The sequence below is a fragment of the Rhinoraja longicauda genome, chromosome 10 (genome assembly GCF_053455715.1).
Source record: "Rhinoraja longicauda isolate Sanriku21f chromosome 10, sRhiLon1.1, whole genome shotgun sequence".
NCBI classification, from domain to species: domain Eukaryota; kingdom Metazoa; phylum Chordata; class Chondrichthyes; order Rajiformes; family Arhynchobatidae; genus Rhinoraja; species Rhinoraja longicauda.
Window position 1 is genome coordinate 59,370,267 of NC_135962.1, and position 25,277 is coordinate 59,395,543.

A 25,277-nucleotide genomic window follows, 5' to 3' on the forward strand; every position below is an offset into this window, starting at 1 on the left:
ATTTTATTTTGTATAGCACATTTAAAAACAACCCACGTTGACCAAAGGGCTGTACATAAGAACGAACATACAATGGGACACAAACATAACAGCACATACGTAAACAGTTCACAGCGCCCTAATAGACAATAGACAATAGGTGCAGGAGTAGGCCATTCGGCCCTTCGAGCCAGCACCGCCATTCAATGTGATCATGGCTGATCATTCTCAATCAGTACCCCGTTCCTGCCTTCTCCCCATACCCCCTGACTCTTCTATGCTTAAGAGCTCTATCCAGCTCTCTCTTGAATGCATTCAGAGAATTGGCCTCCACTGCCTTCTGAGGCAGAGAATTCCACAGATTCACAACTCTCTGACTGAAAACGTTTTTCCTCATCTCCGTTCTAAATGGCCTACCCCTTATTCTTAAACTGTGGCCCTGGTTCTGGACTCCGCCAACATTGGGAACATGTTTCCTGCCTCTAACGTGTGTCCAACCCCTTAATAATCTTATACGTTTCGATAAGATCCCCTCTCATCCTTCTAAATTCCAGTGTATACAAGCCTAGTCGCTCCAGTCTTTCAACATATGACAGTCCCGCCATTCCGGGAATTAACCTGGTTAGTTAACCTCAGAGGGCCTCAAACGCTAGGGAGTAGAAATAGGTTTTGAGCCTGGACTTAAAGGAGTCGATAGAGGGGGCAGTTCTAATGGGGAGAGGGATGCTGTTCCACAGTCTAGGAGCTGCAACTGCAAAAGCGCGGTCACCCCTGAGCTTAAGCCTAGACCGCGGATAGTCAGATCGTCCAGCGATCCATCGCCCCTCTCCTCGCCCGGACACCTTCAGCCTTCGCCTCCCACAGCCAACCAGGAGGGTCCGGAAGGTAAGACACACCCCCCCCTCCCCCTCCCCCTCCGGGTTCCTCCTTACTGGCCCCTTGTCGAGCATCCATAGCCATCTCCAACTCTCTCCACTCCTCCTCTGATGTTTTCAAGAGAGAGGCAGATCTAGCTCTTCGGGCTAACGGAATCAAGGGATATGGAGGGGGGGAGGTATGCAGGAACGGGGTATTGATTGTGTATGATCAGGCACGGTGGCGCAGCGGTAGAGTTGCTGCCTACAGTGAATGCAGCGCTGGAGACCCAGGTTCGATCCTGACTCTGTACGGAGTTTGTACGTTCTCCCCGTGACCTGCGTGGGTTTTCTCCGAGATCTTCGGTTTCCTCCCACACTCCAAAGACGTACAGGTATGTAGGTTAATTGGCTGGACAAATGTTTTAAAAAAATTGTCCCTAGTGTGTGTAGGATAGTGTTAGTGTGCGGGGATCACTGGGCGGCGCGGACCCGGTGGGCCGAAGGGCCTGTTTCCGCACTGTATCTCTAAATCTAAATCTAAATCATATTGAATCAAAGGGTCGAATGGCCTCCTCCTGCACCGATTGTCTATGTTTCTCAAAGAAAGCTTCTCACTGTACCTCAGTACGCCTGACAATTATAAACCTAAACATTCTCCCCGTTAAATTCTTGTCCTTCCATGACTTAATGAGTTAAAGTTGTCAAAATTTAAAAACCTTAAATTCCAATGACATGAAATGATTGTGGATCATATTCATCCTCTTGATTTCAGTATTAACTTTTACGTGCATAAATATATTAAAATTTGATTTATCCTTGGACTGCTGTGGTTATGTGTAATGAGGATAATTATTATGAGGCTTAACTATAATCTTGCCTTGATTTCTGGGCTTTGAAAATGCCTTTATTGGCAAAAGAAGATATTTGCATTTCACTGACGATATTGTCATTCAGTGGACCATCTGCTTGGACCTACCTGATCTCCTGGTTGCCAAACGCTTCAACTCCCCCTCCCACTCCCACACTGACCTTTCAGTCCTGGGCCTCCTCCATTGTCAGAGTGAGGCCCAGCGCAAATTGGAGGAGCAGCACCTCATATTTCGCTTGGGCAGCTTACACCCCAGCGGTATGAACATTGACTTATCTAACTTCAGGTAACCCTTGCATCCCCCCCTCTCTCTCCATCCCACCCCCCACCCAAGTCGTACCAGCTTCAAAGCCGTCTTGTTGATTCTCATTGTCTGTAACTCGTTTTCACCTAGCCCACAGATAACAATGCCCCTGTTTCCTTTATCATCGTTACTATTTTCGCACATCTTTCATTCCGTTGTTCGATATCTCTCTACATCACCGTCTATATCTCTCGTCTCCCTTTCCCCTGACTATCGGTCTGAAGAGGGTCTCCACCCTTCTTTTTCACCCAGAGAGGTGTGAATTTGTGGAATTCTCTGCCACAGAGGGCAGTGGAGGCCGATTCACTGGATGAATCTAAAAGAGAGTTAGATAGAGCTCTAGGGGCTAGTGGAATGAAGGGTTATGGGGAGAAGGCAGGCACGGGTTACTGATTGTGGATGACAATAGACAATAGACAATAGGTGCAGGAGTAGGCCATTCGGCCCGTCGAGCCAGCACCGCCATTCATGGCTGATTATTCTCAATCAGTACCCCGTTCCTGCCTTCTCCCCATACCCCCTGACTCCGCTATCCTTAAGAGCTCTATCTAGCTCTCTCTTCAATGCATTCAGAGAATCGGCCTCCACTGCCTTCTGAGGCAGAGAATTCCACAGATTCACAACTCTCCGACTGAAAAAGTTTTTCCTCATCTCCGTTCTAAATGGCCTACCCTTATTCTTAAACTGTGGCCCCTGAATGATCAGCCTTGATCACAATGAATGGCGGTGCTGGCTCGATGGGCCGAATGGCCTCCCACTGCACCTATTTCCTATGTTTCCATGACCCGAAACGTCACCTATTCCTTTTCTCCAGAGGTGCTGCCTGACCCTCTGAGTTACTGTAGCTTTTTGTGTCTTCTGTGCCAACTCTGTCTCTCTCTGGGAACGCCCCCCCCAAACCCCTCCACCCCCCAATCCCCCCCCCTCCCTTCCCCTGTGACCTTCTCCACTTCTGCTGAACCAAATAGAACTGATTCCCAACCATCGTGACTGGCAGTCAGGTTAAGCATGGATTAAGACTGACTCATACTGTAAGGTAGAAGGACCGCTTATTTTCTCCAAACAAAACTATGCGGTTAATTCCATCCTGTCAACAGAGGGGTATTAAAGATTATTAATTGGCCAAGGCTGGTCGAGGGGAATGACAAAAGGCCCAGTGTAATATCAAGTCGCATGGCTGTGGGTCAGGGACACAAGCTGGGTACCATCTGAATCTTAGTCCGTGGAGACACACTGTGGAGTGCCAGAAGATGGGCGGTCACGGTAGCACAGCGGTAGAGTTGCCGCCTCACAGCGAATGCAGCGCCGGAGACCCGGGTTCCATCCCGACTACGGGCGCCGTCTGTACGGAGTTTGTACGTTCTCCCCGTGACCTGCGTGGGTTTTCTCCGAGATCTTCGGTTTCATCCCACACTACAAAGACGTGCAGGTGTTGTAGGTTAATCGACTGGTTAAATGTAAACATTGTCCCTAGTGTGTGTAGGATGGTGTTAGTGTGCGGGGATCGCTGGGCGGCGCTGACGCGCTGTATCTCTAAATCTAAAATCTAAATCAATACACTGGACAAGCTAGATGCAGGAAAAACGTTCCCAATGTTGGGGGAGTCCAGAACCAGGGGCCACAGTTTAAGAATAAAGGGGAGGCCATTTAACACCGAGGTGAGAAGAAACCTTTTTACGCAGAGAGTTGTGAATTTGTGGAATTCTCTGCCACAGAAGGCAGTGGAGGCCAATTCACTGGATGAATTTAAAAGAGAGTTGGATAGAGCTCTAGGGGCTAGTGGAATCAGGGGATATGGGGAGAAGGCAGGCACGGGTTACTGATTGTGGATGATCAGGCATGATCACATTGAATGTTGGTGCTGGCTCGAAGGGCCAAATGGCCTCCTCCTGCACCCATTTTCTATGTTTCTAAATGGCTCGATTGTAATCATGTTTTGTCTTTCCGCTGACTGGACAGCGCGCAACGAAAGCTTTTCACTGTACCTCGGTACACGTGACAATAAACTCAACTGTAATGTCCAACCCTGCCAAATTCATCACACGACTTGGAAGAGGTTGACCCAGAGGCAGGGTCCTGGGTGGAAAACCCCCTCAGTTACAAACAATAACATCAAAGCCTCTGGTGTTGGAAAGGCTTTGGAATTCCTGACCGCAGAGTAACTGAGGAACGTCGCAGATCCCAGCTCCGTCTGTCCAAGGAAAACAGGGCTGGACATTTCCCCTAGTGGAGCTCTGACTTGGCTACAGATGGTCGACTACCCCCCCTGGCTCTGTTGATGATGTACAAAGTACTGTGGCAGGGAAGGGAACGTCTCACAGAGTTGCCTCTCTCTGTCGCCAGACGGGTCTCTTCACATTCCCAACCCAGACTTCTCACCCACATTTCATCACAGAGACACAGAGTCACAGAGACACAGAGACACAGAGACACAGAGACACAGAGACACAGAGTCACAGAGACACAGAGACACAGAGACACAGAGTCACAGAGACACAGAGTCACAGAGACACAGAGACACAGAGACACAGAGACACAGAGACACAGACACAGAGACACAGAGACACAGAGACACAGAGACACAGAGACACAGAGTCACAGTCACAGAGACACAGAGACACAGAGACACAGACACAGAGACACAGAGACACAGAGACACAGAGACACAGAGACACAGAGACACAGTCACAGAGACACAGAGACACAGAGACACAGAGACACAGACACAGAGACACACACAGTCACAGAGACACAGAGATACAGAGACACAGAGACACAGAGACACAGACACAGAGACACACACAGTCACAGAGACACAGAGATACAGAGACACAGAGACACAGAGACACAGAGACACAGAGACACAGAGTCACAGAGACACAGAGTCACAGAGACACAGAGACACAGAGACACAGAGACACAGAGTCACAGAGACACAGAGACACACACAGTCACAGAGACACAGAGATACAGAGACACAGAGACACAGAGACACAGAGACACAGAGACAGGGTCACAGAGTCACAGAGACACAGAGACACAGAGACACAGAGTCACAGAGACACAGAGTCACAGAGACACAGAGACACACACAGTCACAGAGACACAGAGACACAGAGACACAGAGACACAGAGTCACAGAGACACAGAGTCACATATCAGTGGTGGGGAAGATGCTGGAGTCAATTATAAAAGACGAAATTGCGGAGCATTTGGATAGCAGTAACAGGATCGTTTCAAACCAGCATGGATTTACAAAGGGGAAATCATGCTTGACTAATCTACTGGAATTTTTTGAGGATGTAACTAGGAAAATTGACAGGGGAGAGCCGGTGGATGTGGTGTACCTCGACTTTCAGAAAGCCTTCTACAAGGTCCCACATAGGAGATTAGTGGGCAAAATTAGAGCACATTGTATTGGGGGTAGGGTACTGACATGGATAGAAAATTGGTTGACAGACAGAAAGCAAAGAGTGGGGATAAATGGGTCCCTTTCAGAATGGCAGGCAGTGACTAGTGGGGTACCGCAAGGCTCGGTGCTGGGACCGCAGCTATTTACAATATACATTAATGGCTTGGATGAAGGGATTAAAAGTACCATTAGCAAATTTGCAGATGATACAAAGCTGGGTGGTAGTGTGAACTGTGAGGAAGATGCTATGAGGTTGCAGGGTGACTTGGACAGGTTGTGTGAGTGGGCGGATGCATGGCAGATGCAGTTTAATGTGGATAAGTGTGAGGTTATCCACTTTGGTGGTAAGAATAGGAAGGCAGAGTATTATCTGAATGGTGTCAAGTTAGGAACAGGGGACGTACAACGAGATATGGGTGTCCTAGTGCATCAGTCACTGAAAGGAAGCATGCAGGTACAGCAGGCAGTGAAGAAAGCCAATGGAATGTTGGCCTTCATAACAAGAGGAGTTGAGTATAGGAACAAAGAGGTCCTTCTGCAGTTGTACAGGGCCCTGGTGAGACCGCACTTCGTCTCCAAATTTGAGGAAGGATATTCTTGCTATTGAGGGAGTGCAGCTTAGGTTTACTAGGTTAATTCCCAAAATAGCGGGACTGCCATATGTTGAAAGACTGGAGTGATTAGGCTTGTATACACTGGAATTTAGGATGAGAGGGGATCTTATCGAAACATATAAGATTATTAAGGGGTTGGACACGTTAGAGGCAGGAAACATGTTCCCAATGTTGGGGGAGTCCAGAACCAGGGGGCACCGTTTCTAGAATAAGGGGTAGGCCATTTAGAACGGAGATGAGGAAAAACCTTTTCAGTCAGAGTTGTGAATCTGTGGAATTCTCTGCCTCAGAAGGCAGTGGAGGCCAATTCTCTGAATGCATTCAAGAGAGAGCTAGATAGAGCTCTTAAGGATAGTGGAGTCAGGGGGTATGGGGAGAAGGCAGGAACAGGGTACTGATTGAGAATGATCAGCCATGATCACATTGAATGGCGGTGCTGGCTCGAAGGGCCGAATGGCCTCCTCCTTTGTCTATTGTCTATTGTACGTTCTCCCCGTGACCTGCGTGGGTTTCCTCCGATATCTTCAGTTCCCTCCCACACTCCAAAGACGTACAGGTTTGTAGGTTAATTGGCTCGGTAAATGTAAAATTTGTCCCTAGTGTGTGTAGGATAGTGTTAATGTGTGGGGATCGCTGGTCGGCGCGGACCCGGTGGGCCGAAGGGCCTGTTACCGCGCTGTATAACTAAAACTAAATCCCCATGTTCCTTGATTCCGTTAGCCCTAAGAGCCCTATCTAACTCTCTCTAGAATACATCCAGTGAATTGGCCTCCACTGCCTTCTGCGGCAGAGAATTGCACAGATTCACAACTCTCCGGGTGAAAAGGTTTCTCCTCATCTCAGTCCTCGTCTCAGGTTGAGGTAGATAGAGATGGGGCAGTGAGTGATGGGGGAATGGAGACTGCCTTCCCTGAAGGTTCGCAACAACCCAGGTGGGTTTGGTTTCATGGTCATCACTGCTGATTCTGATATTTTTTATTCCAGATTTATTTAATTACTTCAATTTAAATTCAAAATCCATGTCTTGCTTCTGGATCCCAGCATTGAAATTCTATCTGTCTCTGCCACTTCCTCTGCTAACTTATTCCGCATAACTACCTCCTGGACTTAAGACTCAGGCAAGCTTGGTGGAGGACATGCCCCAATCAGCGTCAACGGTGCCGAGGTGGAAATGGTTGAGAGCTTCGAGTTCCTCGGTGTTAATTTTCAGTTTAGAGATCCAGCGCGGAAACAGGCCCTTCTGCCCACCGGGTCCGCGCCGACCAGCGATCCCCGCACATTAACACTATCCTACACCCACTAGGGACAATTTTTACATTTGCCCAGCCAATTAACCTACAAACCTGTACGTCTTTGGAGTGTGGGAGGAAACTGAAGATCTCGGAGAAAACCCACGCAGGTCACGGGGAGAACGTACAAACTCCGTACAGACAGCACCCGTAGTGGGGATGGAACCCGGGTCTCCGGCGCTGGATTCACTGTGAGGCGGCAACTCTACCGCTGCGCCACCGTGAATGCCCTAATATTACCAATGATCTGTCGTGGACCAACCACATTGAAGAAGGCACACTAACGCCTCTAGTTCCAGAAGTGACTGAGGAAATTCAACTTGACTCCAGTGACTCTCAGAAACTTCCAAAGCCGCTTCTTCAGAGCGCACACTGTCAGGATGCATGACAGCATGGTTGGGCAACTGCTCCGCTCAAGGGCGCATGATATTGCGGAGAGTTTAGACATGGCACAGCCAGGTGGTCAGATCAGGCGGGAGGTCGGGTCAGCGGGAAGTGTAGATGGAGTCGATGGTGGGGAGTCTGCTCTGTGTGACGGACTGGACCACAACCCTATGAACTATCTTGTGGTCTTGGGCAGAGCTGTTGCCAAACCAACCTGTGATGCATGCTGATAGGATACTTACTTGTGGTGCATATGCAGAGATCGGTAATTCATTGGGGTCATTGGAGACGTTGACTTTACTTCTGATGTGTAGAGGAGGACGGGGGTTTAAGAGTTAATGTGTACAGATTGCGTGTTGAGCCTGCTTTACTTACTTAGAATTGCTCGCTAAAGTATAACGCAGGCTCGGCGATCGGTTCGCTCAACAGCTTCGCTCAGTCCGCCTTAACCAACCTGATCTCCCGGTGGCTGAGCACTTCAACTCCCGCTCCCACTCCCAGTCTGACCTTTCTGTCATGGGCCTCCAATGCCATAGTGAGGCCCACCGGAAACTGGAAGTTTCACTGTACCTTAATTGGTATGTGACAATAAATTGATTTTGAAATCTTGAAATCTTGACATTTTGAAATCATGAAATCTTGAAATTTTGAAATACTGAAATCTTGAAATCATGAAATCATGAAATCCTGAAATCCTGAAATCCTGAAATCTTGAAATCCTGAAATCCTGACATTTTGAAATCTTGAACTCGATGTCAGGGGTTATGGGGAGAAGGCAGGAGAATGGGGTTAGGAGGGGAAGAGACAGATCAGCTCTGATTGAATGGTGGAGTGGACTCGATGGGCCGAAAGGCCTAATTCTGCTCCTAGAACGTATGAGTGTAGAAGCTGAGATTGTTGCAGTCTCAGTTCCCAGACTGACGAGCTGCTGAAGTTCAACAAAGTGCCAACAGCTGCAGACTCACTGAGATCTAAAATCCCAGCGGGCACATCCAGACAGACAGAGGGGAGGAGAGGAGAAGCAGTGAGACCTGACGGCAGGCAGCCAGGGAGGTGAAGCCTTCTCCAGGCAGGGTGGGGGGGGGTTCAGTGGGGGGTTCAGACTGAGCACGGACGCAAAGGGGAATGTCTCTGAGCCAAACCTACAGGATGGGGGGAGATCTAACAGAGGTGTACAAAATCATGAGAGGAATAGATCGGGTAGATGCACAGAGTCTCTTGCCCAGAGTAGGGGAATCGAGGACCAGAGGACATAGGTTCAAGGTGAAGGGGAAAAGATTTAATAGGAATCCGAGGGGTAACTTTTTCACACAAAGGGTGGTGGGTGTATGGAACAAGCTGCCAGAGGAGGTAGTTGAGGCTGGGACTATCCCATCATTTAAGAAACAGTTGGACAGGTACATGGATAGGACAGGTTTGGAGGGATATGGACCAAGCGCAGGCAAGTGGGACTAGGGTAGCTGGGACATTGTTGGCCGGTGTGGGCGAGTTGGGCCGAAGGGCCTGTTTCCACACTGTATCACTCTATGACTCTATGAAGGGCCTGTTTCCACACTGTATCACTCTATGACTCTATGAAGGGCCTGTTTCCACACTGTATCACTCTATGACTCTATGAAGGGCCTGTTTCCACACTGTGTCACTCTATGACTCTATGAGCGGCTCGTAAACGGCAGAAAAACAGGGAAACTAAAAGCGGGTGGAGCCGCTGCCTCACAGAGCCAGAGACCCGGGTTCAATCCTGATCCCCTGTGCTGTCTGTGTGGAGTTTGCATGTTCTTTCTGTTACCTGTATCTCAGGTATACTCCGGGTGAATATCCTTTTGTGGTCTGAAGAAGGGTCTCGACCCGAAACGTCACCCATTCCTTCTCTCCAGAGATGCTGCCTGACCCGCTGAGTTACTCCAGCATCTTGTGTCTATCTCCAGTCCTATCCAGCGTCTGCAGTTCCTTCCCTCACAGCTCCAGGGAGGGGGAGGTTTGACAGGCCCTGGTTGTTTTCTCTGGAACGCCAGAGTTTGAGAGGAGACCTGATAGAAGTATATCAATTTGTGAGAGGCATAGATACAGTAGACAGTCAAAACCTATTTTCCCCAGGATGGAAAAAGATCAAAGACTAGAGGGAGCATCTTTGTAAGAGGGGGGAAAGTTTAAGGGAGATGTGCGGGACGTTTTTTTACACAGAGGGTGGTGGGTGCCTGGAACGTGCTGCCAGGGGTGGTGGTGGGTGCCTGGAACGTGCTGCCAGGGGTGGTGGTGGGTGCCTGGAACGTGCTGCCAGGGGTGGTGGTGGGTGCCTGGAACGTGCTGCCAGGGGTGGTGGTGGAGGCAGATACCATATTGGCACTTAGTTTTAGTTTTAGTTTAGTTTAGAGATACAGCGTGGAAACAGGCCCTTTCGGCCCACCGGGTCCGTGCCGGCCAGCGATCCCCGCACACTAACACTATCCTACACCCACTAGGGACAACCTTTTACATTTATACCAAGCCAATCAACCTACATACCTGCACGTCTTTGGAGAGTGGGAGGAAACCACCGAAGATCTCGGAGAAAACCCCACGCAGGTCACGGGGAGAACGTACAAACTCCGTACAGATGGCGCCCGTAGTCGGGATGGAACCCGGGTCTCCGGCGCTGCATTCGCTGTAAGGCAGCAACTCTACCGCTGCGCCACCGTCAGCGCCCTAAAGGGACTTTTAGACAGGTGCATGGATATGCAGGGAATGAAGGGATGGAGGGATATGGATCATGTGCAGGCGGAGGGGATTCGGTTATCTTGGCATGGTGTTCAGCACAGCACGGGCATGGCAGGTGGAGAGGCCTGGTCCTCTGCTGCGTTGTTGTACGTTCTGTATATTTCTCAGCCACAGACTGGATCTTATCTTGCATTAAACCTTATTCACGTTATACCCTTTACCCTGTATCTGTGCACTGTACACGGCTCGATTGTAAGCACGTATTGTCTTTCCGCTGATTGGTTAGTACACAAGAGTGGCGCAGCGGTAGAGTTGCTGCCTCACAGCGCCGGAGACCCGGGTTCGATCCTGACTACGGGTGCTGTCTGTGCGGAGTTTGTACGTTCTCTCTATGACTGCCTGAGTTTTCTCCGGGTGCTCCGGTTTCCTCCCGCACTCCAAAGACGTGCAGGTTTGCAGGTTAAACGGCTTTGATAAAATTGTAAATTGTCCCGAGTGTGTGTAGGATGGTGCGTGATCGCTGGTCGGCACGGACACAGTGGGCCGAAGGGCCTGTTTCCGCACTGTATCTCTAAGCTCTAAAGTCTAAAAGCTTTTCACTGTACCTCGGTATACGTGACAATAAACTGAATTACACTAAACTAAATTAAACTAAACTAAACTAAACTAAACTAAACTTAACTAAACTGAACTAAACTGACCTAAACTAAACATACCCCTCTCGTTCTGACCGATTTAGCTGGGGACTCTGTGTCCAATTAATCTAATGCCAGAGACTCGGGACAGTTGGGTGAATGTAAATGGATGGATTTATATAGACATTGAGAAAAAGAGAAGAAAATACTGAGCTGGATTTAGGTTAATTTCCTTCCAATTAGACGGGGGGAAGATTTATGCATCCAGTTCCCCAAATCCATCCTGTCCCATTTATTAAATCAGCGGTGAAATCCCCAGCACTCTGTTACGAATTCTCTTCCTGCGTGTACAGTTTCAGTATCTGCAGAAGACGTTTGACATGCAAACTCTATTAATTTATCAGTCCCGGCTCTGGAGTCAGGACTTTTCTCTGAAGGCAAACAGCTGTGTCAAGCAAGAGGGGCTCTCTCCGCCCTGAGAATGGAAAATAAGTCCGTCTGTTCCCCGGGACAGACCCTGTATGTAGGTCGCACGGTGGCGCAGCGGGTAGAGCTGCTGCCTCACAGTGCCAGAGACCCGGGTTCCATCCCGACCACGGGTGCTGTCTGTACGGAGTTTTGTACGTTCTCCATAGAGTCACACAGTGTGGAAGCAGGCCCTTCGGCCCAACTTGACCACACCGGCCAACATGTCCCGCCTGCCTGCATTTGGCCCATATCCCTCCAAACCTGTCCGATCCATGTACCTGTCTAATTGCTCCTTAAAACGTTGGGATAGTCCCAACCTCAACTACCTCCTCTAGCAGCTCATTCCATACACCCACCACCCTCTGTGTGGAAAAGTTACCCCTCGGATTCCTATTAAATTTTTCCCCCCCTCACCTTAAACCCATGTCCTCTGGTCCTCGATTCCCCTACTCTGGGCAAGAGACTCTGTGCGTCTACCCGATCTGCTCCTCTTATGATTTTGTGCACATTTAAGGATTTGCAGCATTTAAGAGACTTCTGGACAGGCACATGGACATGCAGGGAATGGAAGGATGTGGATTATGTGTAGGCAGAGAAGAGTTGGTCTTGAATGAATGAATGAATGAATAAGTTTATTGGCCAAGTATGTGCATATACAAGGAATGTGCCTTGGTGCTCCGCTCACAAGTGACAACACAAACATACAGTGAACAATTAAGAATATAGCATGATGGCGCAGCAGTAGAGTTGCTGCCTTACAGCGAATGCAGCGCCGGAGACTCAGGTTCCATCCCGACTACGGGCGCTGTCTGTACGGAGTTTGTACGTTCTCCCCGTGACCTGCGTGGGTTTTCTCCGAGATCTTCGGTTTCCTCCCACACTCCAAAGACGTGCAGGTTTGTAGGTTAATTGGCTGGGCAAATGTAAATTGTCCCTAGTGGGTGTAGGATAGTGTTAGTGTGCGGGGATCGCTGGTCGGCACGGACCCGGTCGGCATGAAGGGCCTGTTTCCGCACTGTATCTCTAAACTAAACTAAACTAAACCTGTACCAGTCTGTACCTGCTGTGCGTACACCTGGACAGGACTGTACCTGGTCAGGGCCACACCTGGCCTGGACCTGGTGTGGGTTACATCTATGCTGACTGTACCTGTCCCAGGTTTAATTGTGGCCCGTGTACAGTGAGCCTGTGAACCAAGGGGTTGTGGAGTTTCCTCTGTTCCATCTGCTCTCCCGTGTCTGCTCGAGTGGTGCGTTAAATCACTGACTGCCATCTGTGTTGGCATTCCCTCGCCACTGAGAACCTCGGCAGATTTACACACAGCACAGCATTCCAGGAAATATCCAACACAGTATTGGGTGACACACAGCGTGGTGCTAAATCAACTTTACAGCCCCCTGAGCCGGCACAGCGACCTGCCTGCTGCCTGACGATTCAGCACAGACATGTCCAGCTGCAACCGCCCGGCCTCAGGATGCCCTCCACTCCACACCAAACCGCATCGACCCTCACCGACCCGCACCACACCGCACCGCCACGCACCGACCCACACCGCCCCACTCCACACCACACCACACCGCACCGCACCGCACCACACCACACCACACCACACCACACCACACTGACCCGCACCACACCACACCGCACCACACCACACCACACCGCACCACACCACACCGCACCGCACCGCACCGCACCGCACCGCACCGCACCGCACCACACCACACCACACCACACTCCACCACACCGCACCACACCACACCGCACCGCACCACACCACACCACACCACACTCCACCACACCACACCACACCGCACCGCACCACACCACACCACACCGCACTGCACCGCACCACACCACACCACACCACACCGCACCACACCACACCGCACCGCACCACACTCCACCACACCACACCACACCGCACCACACCACACCACACCACACCACACCACACCACACCACACTCCACCACACCACACTGACCCACACCACACCACACCACACCACACCACACCACACTCCACCACACCACACCACACCGCACCACACCACACCCCACCACACCACACCACACCACACCACACCACACTCCACCACACCACACCACACCGCACCACACCACACCCCACCACACCACACCACACCCCACCACACCACACCACACCCCACCACACCACACTCCACCACACCACACTGACCCGCACCACACCACACCACACTCCACCACACCACACTGACCCGCACCACACCACACCACACCACACCACACCACACCACACCACACCACACCGCACCGCACCGCACCGCACCGCACCGCACCACACCACACCACACCACACCACACCACACTCCACCACACCACACACCACCACACCACACCACACCACACCACACCACACCACACCGCACCGCACCACACCACACCACACTCCACCACACCACACCACACTGACCCGCACCACACCACACCACACCACACCACACCACACCACACCACACCGCACCACACCACACCACACCACACCACACCGCACCACACCACACCACACCACACCACACTGACCCGCACCACACCACACCACACCACACCACACCACACCACACCACACCACACCACACTGACCCGCACCACACCACACCACACCACACTGACCCGCACTGTGACTCTATGAAGGGCCTGTTTCCACACTGTATCACTCTATGATTCTGTGAAGCTGTTTCCACATTGTATCACTCTGTGGCTCTTTGACTCCATAACTAGTGTACGGGGTGATCGCGGGTCGGCACGGACCAGGTGGGCCGATGGGCCTGTGTGCACACTGTATCTCTAAACTAAACACTATGGAGCAAATATACCGAGGTCAATTAACCTACTCTCCCGCACGCCTTTGGGACGTGGGGTGAAACCGGAGCACTCGGTGAAAACCCACAAGGTCACAGGAAGAAGGTGCAAACTCCACACACAGAAAGCACCCAAGATCAAGATAGGACCCGGGTCTCTGGTGCTGTGAGGCAGTGGTGTTACCCACTGCGCCACCGTCCCTTATTAGTGGAGTGCAAAATATGACTAGATTATGTTTATAAGGGCTCATGAGGAAGGCTTGATTACAGACATTCGGCCCACAATGTCTGTGCCAAACACAGAAACATAGAAAACAGGTGCAGGAGGAGACCATTCGGCCCTTCGAGCCAGCACCGCCATTCAATGTGATCATGGCTGATCAATCTCAATCAGTACCCCGTTCCTGCCTTCTCCCCATACCTCCTGACTCCGCTATCCTTAAGAGCTCTATCCAGCTCTCTCTTGAATGCATTCAGAGAATTGGCCACCACTGCCTTCTGAGGCAGAGAATTCCACAGATTCACAACTCTCTGACTGAAACAGTTTTTCCTCATCTCCGTTCTAAATGGCCTACCCTTTATTCTTAACAACTGTGGCCCCTTGTTCTGGACTCCCCCAACATTGGGAACATGTTTTCTGCCTCTAACGTGTCCAACCCCTTAATAATCTTATACGTTTCGATAAGATCCCCTCTCATCCTTCTAAATTCCACTCTATACAAGCCTAGCAAAAAGCCCGTTTCCACTCTGTACCTCGAATCATAAGGCAATGTCATGTGATAGGAGTAGAATTAGGCCATTCAGCCCAAAAAGTCTACTCCGCCATTCAATCATGGCTGATCTATCTCTCCCTCCTAACCCCATTCTCCTGCCTTCTCCCCATAACCCCTGACACCCGTACTAATCAAGAATCTATCTATCTCTGCCTTAAATATATCCACTGACTTGGCCTCCACAGCCTTCTGTGGCAAAGAATCATACAGATTCACCACCCTCTGACTAAAGAAATTCCTCCTCATCTCCTTCCTGAAAGATCGTCCTTTAATTCTGAGGCTGTGACCTCTGGTCCTAGACTCTCCCTCTAGTGGAAACATCCTCTCCACATCCACTCTATCCAAGCCTTTCACTATTCTGTATGTTTCAATGTGTTCCCCCCTCAATTAAGCCTCTGGGTTTAACCTGTTCACTACCAAGTGTTTTTTCACTATTATCCATAAGAGCGGTCACGGTGGCGCGGCGGTAGAGTTGCCGCCTTACAGCGAATGCAGCGCCGGAGACCCGGGTTCCATCCTGACTACGGGTGCTGTCTGTACGGAGTTTGTACGTTCTCCCCGTGACCCGCGTGGGTTTTCTCCGAGATCTTCGGTTTCCTCCCACACTCCAAAGACGTACAGGTTTGTAGGTTAATTGGCTTGGTAAATGTAAACATTGTCCCTAGTGTGTGTAGGATAGTGTTAGTGTGCGGGGATCGCTGGGCGGCGCGGACCTGGTGGGCTGAAAGGGCCTGTTTCCGCGCTGTATCTCCAAATAAAAAAGAACCCAAGTACTCTCAGGGGTGGGCAGTGAACAGGTTAAACCAGGTTGGAGATCGGCAACCTAAAGATCAGAAGACCCGCTCAACCACTCCCGAAAAACTTCCCCTTGATAGACCCCTCCAGCATCCCCAAAATGCCGGAGTAACTCAGCGGGTCAGGCAGCATCTCTGGAGAGAAGGAATGGGTGATGTTTCAGGTCGAGACCCTTCTTCAGACGAGGTGTTAGACTGGCCCCTCTGGTGGGAGCCTGTAATTGCAATGGGACTTCTTTCAGAAAGAGTTTTCATTTTAAAATAAATCCTAATGTTACACGCTGCCAACTATTTATTTATCTTTACACCCTCCGTAAGTTCATAAGTTACAGGTGCAGATTAGGCCATTCGGCCCATCAAGTCCACTCTACTCCGCCATTCAATCGTGGCCGATCTATCTCTCCCTCCAAAACCCAATTCTCCTGCCTTCTCCCCGTAACCTCTACCACCAGCACTGATCAATCATGAAAGAGGCGGCAGGCACCGTGGCCCACAGCGGTAGAGTTGCTGCCTCACAGCGCCGGAGACCCGGGATCGATCCTGACTACGGGTGCTGTCTGTACAGAGTTTGCACATTCTCCCCGTGACCTGTGTGCGTTTCTGGGCGCTCTGAAGTCTGAAGTCTGAAGAAGGGTCTCGACCCGGAAAACGTCACCCATTCCTTCTCTCCAGAGATGCTGCCTGTCCCGCTGAGTTACTCCAGATGTTGCCTGGATTGGACAACTGTAGTTGAGGGGGAATCTGCATCTTCAGATAGACGTAAGGTGCTGGAGTAACACCTCGCGTCGGAGGGGTATCTCAGCTCCCACCTCGCGCCAGGCAATCTACCCCGGGTCCGGGCTGGTCGAAACCTTCTGAGACTGGAGTTTCCAGACAATTAGAGTTACTCCAGCATTTTGAGTCTTTCTTGGGTTTGAACCAGCATCTGCAGTTCCTGCATGCGCGTTCTGCACCTTCACCACAGTCCTGGCACTGTAAGGGTTACCAAGGGAGGAGATCAAGTCACTACAAGGCCTGTCCTTCTCGCAACGCAAGGCCAATGTCAACAATCGGCAAGGTTCTGCCGGGCGGAGAAATAAACATTGTGCGATAAATGCGGTGCCATTAAAGCAGGGTAACTGTGGTGCTCATGCTTATTCACCTTGTAAACGGCCTGTCCCACTCTAGGCCACTGCCGGCGACAAGACTGTCGCCGAACGTTCGCCGGGATGTCGCGGGCATGATCGCGAGGAATCTTCAACGAATCGTAGCGGATCTCGGCGCGTCGCGGAAAAAAATTCCTTGCTGTTTCACAGATGCTCTGATCCAGTCGTCTGGCCATAACAATTTGGCCCTTGTCAAAGTCACTAGACAATAGACAATAGATGCAGGAGGAGGCCATTTGGCCCTTCGAGCCAGCACCGCCATTCAATGTGATCATGGCTGATCATTCTCAATCAGTACCCCGTTCCTGCCTTCTCCCCATACCCCCTGACTCCGCTATCCTTAAGAGCTCTATCTAGCTCTCTCTTGAATGCATTCAGAGAATTGGCCTCCACTGCCTTCTGAGGCAGAGAATTCCACAGATTCACAACTCTCTGACTGAAAAGGTTTTTCCTCATCTCCATTCTAAATGGCCTACCCCTTATTCTGGACTTCCCCAACATCAGGAACATGTTTCCTGCCTCTAACGTGTCCAACCCCTTAATAATCTTATATGTTTCGATAAGATCCCCTCTCATCCTTCTAAATTCCAGTGTATACTGGTCTAGCCGCTCCAGTCTTTCAGCAGTCCCGCCATTCCGGGAATTAACCTAGTAAACCTATGCTGCACGCCCTCAATAGCAAGAATATCCTTCTTCAAATTTGGAGACCAAAACTGCACACAGTACTCCAGGTGCGGTCTCACTAGGGCCCTGTACAACTGCAGAAGGACCTCTTTGCTCCTGTACTCAACTCCTCTTGTTATGAAGGCCATCATTCCATTGGCTCAGGTCTTTCCTCCTGCCCATTTCTCCTGCATCCAACACATCAACTTCAAGAATTCAAGAACTGACTGTTCACTTGCTGCCTAATATATCCCACCCCTTGACAGGTGCCATTGTAGCAAGATAATCAATGTTATTCACTTCGCCTGTCAGTGGTCATAATGTTTTGGCTGATCGGTGTGAGCCAACACAGAATGGCAGGACATTTGTTTAGAAGGAAATGCAGGGAATAGGGGAATGATTGGGAAAGGTTGTGTGTAGGGGGGGAGGGGAGGGGAGGTGGAGGGGAGGGGAGGGGAGGGGAGATGGAGGGGAGGGGTGGGGTGGAGGGGAGGGGAGGGGAGATGGAGGGGAGGTGGAGGGGAGGGGAGGTGAGGGGAGGGGAGGGGAGGGGAGGGGAGGTGGAGGGGAGGGGAGGGGAGGTGGAGGGGAGGGGAGGGGAGGTGGAGGGGAGGGGAGGGGAGGTGGAGGGGAGGGGGAGGGGAGGGGAGGGGAGGGGAGGTGGAGGGAGGGGAGGGGAGGGGAGGTGGAGGGGAGGTGGAGGGGAGGGGAGGGGAGGGGAGGTGGAGGAGAGGGGAGGGGGGGAGGTGGAGGGGAGGTGGAGGGGGGGGAGGGGAGGTGGAGGAGAGGGGAGGGGGGGAGGTGGAGGGGAGGTGGAGGGGGGGAGGGGAGGTGGAGGAGAGGGGAGGGGGGGAGGTGGAGGGGAGGGGGGAGGGGGGGAGGTGGAGGGGAGGGGAGGGGAGGTGGAGGGGAGGTGGAGGGGGGGAGGGGAGGTGGAGGAGAGGGGAGGGGGGGAGGTGGAGGGGAGGGGGGGAGGTGGAGGGGAGGGGGGGAGGGGGAGGGGAGGGGAGGGGAGGTGGAGGGAGGGGAGGAGAGGGGAGGGGAGGGGAGGGGAGGGGAGGTGGAGGGAGGGGAGGGGAGGTGGAGGGGAGGGGAGGGGAGGGGAGGGGAGGGGAGGGGAGGTGGAGGAGAGGGGAGGGGGGGAGGTGGAGGGGAGGTGGAGGGGGGGGAGGGGAGGTGGAGGAGAGGGGAGGGGGGAGGTGGAGGGGAGGGGGGGAGGTGGAGGGGAGGGGAGGGGAGGTGGAGGGGGGGGGGAGGTGGAGGAGAGGGGAGGGGGGGAGGTGGAGGGGAGGGGGGGAGGTGATGGGGAGGGGGGGGAGGGGAGGGGGGGGAGGGGAGGGGGGGAGGTGGAGGGGAGGGGAGGGGAGGGGAGGGGAGGGGGAGGGGAGGGGAGGGGAGGGGAGGGGAGGGGAGGGGAGGGGAGGGGAGGGGAGGGGAGGGGAGGGGAGGGGAGGGGAGGGGAGGGGAGGGGAGGGGAGGGGAGGGGAGGGGAGGGGAGGGGAGGGGGGAGGTGGAGGGGAGGTGGAGGGGGGAGGGGGGGTGGTGGAGGGGAGGGGACGGGAGGGGAGGGGAGGGGAGGGGAGGGGAGGGGAGGGGAGGGGGGAGGTGGAGGGGAGGGGAGGGGACGTGGAGGGGGGGAGGGGGGGAGGTGGAGGGGAGGGGAGGGGAGGGGGGAGGTGGAGGGGAGGGGAGGGGAGGTGGTGGAGGGGGGGAGGGGGGGAGGTGGAGGGGAGGGGGGTTGGTAGAGGGGAGGGGAGGGGAGGGGAGGGGAGGGGAGGGGAGGGGAGGGGAGGGGAGGGGAGGGGAGGGGAGGGGAGGGGAGGTGGAGGGGGGGAGGGGGGGAGGTGGAGGGGAGGGGGGTTGGTGGAGGGGAGGGGAGGGGAGGGGAGGGGAGGGGAGGGGAGGTGGAAGATTAAATAATAAAATCTTGATTTAATTGAAGAATATAGATGATATCTCAAACGTCAAGTACTTGAACTGTGTGCCTAATGGCTGTCATCCACACCCACAGATTATATTTCCTTCTCCTTGCTTGCTCCTAATCATCTGAAATTTAAAAAAATATTACATGTTATGGTTTCAATTAAATAAATGAAAATCAAGTTAATGACAAACGAAAGTGATGTTCAAATCACCATGAGCCTAGTAGGTCGTAAGTCATAAGGTCATAAGAGTGATAGGAGCACAATTAGGCCATTCGGCCCATCATCTCTACTCCGCCATTCAATGGTGGCCGATCTATCTCTCCCTCCTAACCCCATTTCTCCTGCCTTCTCCCCATAACCTCTGACGCCTGTCCTAATCAAGAATCTATCTACCTCTGCATTAAAAACATCCACTGACTTGGCCTCCACAGCCTTCTGTGGCAAAGAACTCCACAGATTCACCACCCTCTGACCAAAGAAATTCTTCCTCATCTCCTTCCTAAAAGAACGTCCTTTAATTCTGAGGCTGTGTCCTTGAGGCTGAAAGGTTATCATAATGTTAAGATGGGTTTGGATGTTCGAGTTTACTTGGACTCTCCTCCTCATGGGCCTGAGCTACTGAGAGAGGTTGGGCAGACTAGGACTTTATTCCTTAAAGCGCAGGAGGATGAAGTGTGATCTTATTAGTGGGAGAGTCTAGGACTAGAGGTCATAGCCTCAGAATCAAAGCACATTCCTTTAGAAAACATAACATAACATAACATAACAACACTTTATTGTCACTCGGCTTTTTACACCGAACGAAATTTCAGCAGTCACACAAAACACAGCAAAAAAGAAAAGAACACAGGACACCCGACCCCAACACAAACATCCATCACAGTGACTCCAAACACCCCCTCACTGTGATGGAGGCAACAAAACTTCCACTCTCTTCCCCCCGCACCCACGGACAGGCAGCTCGACCCCTACCGAGGCAAACGACACGCACAGCCCCCGCAAGGCCCCGCGGCCAAGCCGCCCTGGGCACCGAAACGTCCCGCGGCCGCACCGGGCGATGTTAAGTCCAGTGGCCGAGCCGCACCGGGCACCGAAACGTCCCGCGGCCGAGCCGCACCGGGCGATGTTAAGTCCAGCGGCCAAGCCGCACCGGGCACTGAAACGTCCCGCGGCCGAGCCGCACCGGGCGATGTTAAGTCCAGCGGCCAAGCCGCACCGGGCACTGAAACGTCCCGCGGCCGAGCCGCACCGGGCACCGAAACGTCCCGCGGCCGAGCTGCACCGGGCGATGTTAAGTCCAGCAGCCGAGCCGCACTGGGCACTGAAACGTCCCGTGGCCGAGCTGCGCTGGCGATGTTAAGTTCAGCGGCCAAGCCGCGCCGGGCACCGAAACGTCCCGCGGCCGAGCCGCGCTGGCGATGTTAAATCCCGCAGCCGAGCCGCGCCGGCGATGGAAGGCCCCGCGGGCGAGCTGCGCCCCGGGGAAGAGACCTAATAAAAGAAAGGTTTCCCCTGCCCCACCCCACACCCACACCCCACCCCCCCACCACACATACACAGCCAAAAACAGAAACAAAAACCATCCCAACACTGACACAAAAAAAAAAGACAAACAGACTGCCAGAGAGCCGCAGCCGTTAGGCGCAGCCAACCCCTAAACAGAAAATAGGTGCAGGAGTAGGCCATTCGGCCCTTCGAGCTAGCACTGCCATTCAATATGATCATGGCTGATCATCTAAAATCAGTACCCGTTCTGACTTTTTCCCCATATCCCTTGATTCCCTTTGCCCTAAGAGCTAAATCTAACATAGAAACATAGAAAATAGGTGCAGGAGGAGGCCATTGGGCCCTTCGAGCCAGCCCCGCCATCCCGGGAATTAACCTGGTGAACCTACGCTGCACTCCCTCAATAGCAATAATGCCCTTCCTCAAATTAGGAGACCAAAACTGCACACAATACTCCAGGTGCGGTCTCACCAGGGCCCTGTACAACTGTAGTAGGACCTCTCCTAAACTCAAATCCTCTCGCGATGAAGGCCAACATGCCATTATCTTTCTTCACTGCCTTGCTGTACCTGCATGTTTACTTTCAGTGACTGATGTACAAGCACACTCAGGTCTCATTGCACCTCTCCTTTTCCTAATCTGACAATATTCAGATCATAATCTGCCTTCCTGTTCTTGCCACCAAAGTGGATAACCTCACATTTATCCACAATATACTGCATCTGCCATGCATCTGCCCACTCACCCAACCTATCCAAGTCACCCTGCAGCCTCATAGCATCCTCCTCGCAGCTCACACTGCCACCCAGCTTTGTGTCATCCGCAAACTTGAAGATGTTACATTTAATTCCCACGTCTAAATCGTTAATATATATTGTAAATAACTGGGGTCCCAGCACCGAGCCTTGCGGCACCCCACTAGTCACTGCCTGCCATGCTGAAAAGGACCCGTTAATTCCTACTCTTTGCTTCCTGTCTGCCAACCAGTTCTCTATCCATGTCAATACCCCACCCCCAATACCATGTGCTCTAATTTTGCCTACAAATCTCTTGTGTGGGACCTTGTCAAAGGCTTTTTGAAAGTCCAGGTACACCACATCCACCGGCTCTCCCTCATCCATTCTACTTGTTACATCCTCAAAAGATTCCAGGAGATTAGTCAAGCATGATTTCCCCTTCATAAATCCATGCTGACTTTGACCGATCCTGTCACTGCTTTCCAAATGTGCTGCTATAACATCTTTAATAATCGACTCCAGCATCTTCCCCACTACCGATGTCAGGCTAACTGGTCTATAATTCCCTGTTTTCTCTCTCCCTCCTTTATTAAAAAGTGGAGTTACATTGGCTACCCTCCAGTCCACAGGAACTGATCCAGAGTCGAGAGAACATTGGAAAATGATCACCAATGCATCCACGATTTCTTGAGCCACCTCCTTGAGTACTCTGGGATGCAGACCATCAGGCCCTGGGGATTTATCTGCCTTCAGTCCCAACAGTTTACCTAACGCCATTTCCTGACAAAGTGGATTCCCTTCAGTTCTTCCCTCCCACTAGATCCTCGGTCCCCTGTATTTCTGGGAGATTGTTTGTGTCTCCCTTAGTGAAGACAGAACCAAAGTACTTGTTTAACTGCTCTGCCATTTCTTTGTTTCCCATTATAAATTCACCTGTCTCTGATTGTAAGGGGCCTACATCCGTCTTCACTAATCTTTTACTTTTTACATATCTAAAGAAACATTAACAGTCAGTATTTATATTCCCCACTAGCTTTCTTCCATGAAGATGGGGAGGAATGTCTTTAGTCAGAGGGTGGTGAATCTGTGGAATTCATTCCCACAGAAGGCTGTGGAGGCCAAGTCAGTGGATATTTTTAAGGCAGAGATTGACAGATTCCTGATCAGTGCGTGTGTCAGGGGTTATGGGGAGAAGGCAGGAGAATGGGGTTAGGAGGGAGAGATAGATCAGCCATGATTGAACGGTGGTGTAGACTTGATGGGCCGAATGGTCTAATTCTACTCCTATCACTTATGAACTCATGAACGTATAGAGACATGGAAGATCAGACAGAGAGTTGTGAATCTGTGGAATTCTCTGCCTCAGAAGGCAGTGGAGGCCAATTCTCTGAGAGAAAGAGAGAGAGAGAGAGAGCTCTTAAGGATAGCGGAGTCAGGGGGTATGGGGAGAAGGCAGGAACGGGGTACTGATTGAGAATGATCAGCCATGATCACATTGAATGGCGGTGCTGGCTCGAAGGGCCGAATGGCCTCCTCCTGCACCTATTGTCTATCATGAGGGGATTAGCTGGGCTGAGAGCAGAGTCTTTTACCCAGAGTAGGGGAATCAAGAACTAGATGACATGGATTTAAGGTGGGAAGGGAAAGATTTTATTGTGAGCTGAGTGGCAATTTTCTTTACACAAAGGGTGGTGGGTATATGGGTGTACGGACCGAGCTGCCAGAAGAGGCCGTTGAGGCAGGTACCATAACAACATTTGAAAACACTGGACTGTATCTTGCGTTAAACCTTATTCCCTTTATCCTGTACACTGTACACTGTGGACAGCATGGATCTTCTCCGTGGATCGTCACCGTGTCGTGGTGGAGAAGCTCGTGTGGTCCTGAGACCCTGAGAGCGATGCCGTCTGGAGCTACGCTCCTGGTAGGGTCACCCATGGCGGTAAGGTCGAGGGGGAGGTCCCTGACAAAGAGCGATCCAACCAAGACCTCAACGGTGGAACAGGCGGAGGATGACGGCTGACTTTAGTGGAGCGTCACAACGGCTGGGAAGGCGGATGGATGAAGGCTGCAGCAGAAAAGGGTCCCCGGTCGTCTTGGACTCCATGCCACTGGATCCTGACCCAGATCTGTCAAGGACCGTGTGGTGGCTGTCTGTGCACCAGTCTCCCCACGTTAAACAAAGTCACGCACAGGCGTCCGACCCTATGGAGAGGACAGTCACACTCGCTTCCAGTGACCGCCGCCGATGATGATGATGGTGGTAGACAGTTCGATTGTAATCATGTATTGTCTTTCTGCTGACTGGATAGCACACGGCAAAAGTCTTTTCACTGTACCTCACAGTACAGCACAGCACCTTGGGTGTTGTCTGTACGGAGTTTGTACGTTCTCCCTGTGACCGTGTGGGTTTTCTCCGAGTGCTCCGGTTTCCTCCCACACTCCAAAGACGTGCGGGTTTTCGTTGGTTAATTGGCTTCTGCAAATTGTCCCCTAGTGCGTCAGGAGTGGATGAGAAAGTGGGATTTGGAACGAGTGTGAATGGGCGATCGATGGTCGGCGTGGACTCGCTGGCCTGAAGGGCCTGTCTCCACATTGTATCACTAAAAAAACAATAAACTAAACTAACCTAAACTAAACTCATCTAAATCCAACCAAACTAAACTAGACTAAATTTTAACCAGGGGCCACAGTTTAAGAATAAGTGGTAGGCCATTTAGAACTGAGATGAGGAAAAACCTTTTCACTCAGAGAGTTGTGAATCTGTGGAATTCTCTGCCTCAGAAGGCAGTGGAGGCCAATTCTCTGAATGCATTAAAGAGAGAGCTAGATAGAGCTCTTAAGGATAGCGGAGTCAGGGGGTATGGGGAGAAGGCAGGAACGGGGTACTGATTGAGAATGATCAGCCATGATCACATTGAATGCACGGAGCTGGCTTGAAGGGCCGAATGGCCTACTCCTGCACCTATTGTCTATTGTCTAAATGCAAGTAAAGTAAAGTAAAGTAAACTAAACTTAAACTAAACTAAACTAAACCTAGACTGAACTAAACTTCCTAATTTGAGGAAGGACATCCTTGTAATCAAGGCAGTGCAGCGTAGGTTCACGAGATTGATCCCTGGGATGGCGGGACTGTCATATGAGGAAAGATTGAAAAAACTAGGCTTGTATTCACTGGAGTTTAGAAGGATGAGAGGGGATCTTATAGAAACATATAAAATTATAAAAGGACTGGACAAGCTAGACGCAGGAAAAATGTTCCCAATGTTGGGCGAGACCAGAACCAGGGGCCACAGTCTTAGAATAAAGGGGAGGCCATTTAAAACTGAGGTGAGAAGAAACTTTTTCACCCAGAGAGTTGTGAATTTGTGGAATTCTCTGCC